Here is a 947-nt window from a genome sequence, read left to right as displayed (position 1 = left end):
TGCATAAATGTCTTCTTTTGAGAAGTGTCTGTTCATATCCTTTGCCCACTTTTTGATGGCGTTGTTTTTTTCTTGTAAATTTGTTTGAGTTCTTTGTAGATTCTGGTTATTAGCCCTTTGTCAGATGAGTAGATTGAAAAAATTTTCTCCCATTCTGTAGGTTCTCTGTTCACTCTGATGGTAGCTTCTTTCGCTGTGCAGAAACTCTTTAATTAGATCCCATTTGTCAATTTTGGCTTTCGTTGCCACTGCTTTTGGTGTCTTAGACATGAAGTCCTTTCCCATGCCTATGTCCTGAATGGTATTTCTTGTATAATTTTATGTGACTCCAAGTTTTATAGTTTCTTCCATATAGGTTCTACTAGGTTTTATACTAAATATTTATTTTGTTTCTATTTTGAAAACTGCGTTAAGGATCTTTGAAAAGTTTTCTCAAATTTCTCCTTTAAATGCTTTTATGAATGGAGATTAGATTTTCAGTTTTACCAATTGCCTTTCAGGGTTCCATCAAAATCACATGTGGTTAATTACTTTAATAATTACTTCATATTAAACTTTAATGTTGAACTTTCTGAGCATGCCTGAAGTAAATTTTGTCTTTGTATAATAAAACAGGTCTTAGTATCGATTTTTTTTTTCAGTTAGGTTTACTGAAGTATAATTTACATACATAAAATTAATTGTTTTTAGTGGTACAGCTGTAAGATTTTTTTACAAATACATGCATCCATGTAATCACAACTGAAAGAAAAATATAAACCTTGTTCATTACACCCAATAGTTTCCTGTTATATTTTGGATTCAATCACCTTTATCCACTCCCAACCTCTGGCAACTATTGACTATATCCTTTACCAACAGTTTTGCCTTTTCCAAAATAAAATATAAATGGTAAATGGAACCATACAGTATGCAGCTTTTTCAGTCTGGTATTTTTCACTTAGCAT

This window comes from Mandrillus leucophaeus, unplaced genomic scaffold (genome assembly GCF_000951045.1).
Source record: "Mandrillus leucophaeus isolate KB7577 unplaced genomic scaffold, Mleu.le_1.0 Scaffold269, whole genome shotgun sequence".
Classification (NCBI taxonomy): Eukaryota; Metazoa; Chordata; class Mammalia; order Primates; family Cercopithecidae; genus Mandrillus; species Mandrillus leucophaeus.
The sequence above is the reverse complement of the archived record's forward strand: the minus strand, read 5'-3'. Positions refer to the sequence as shown.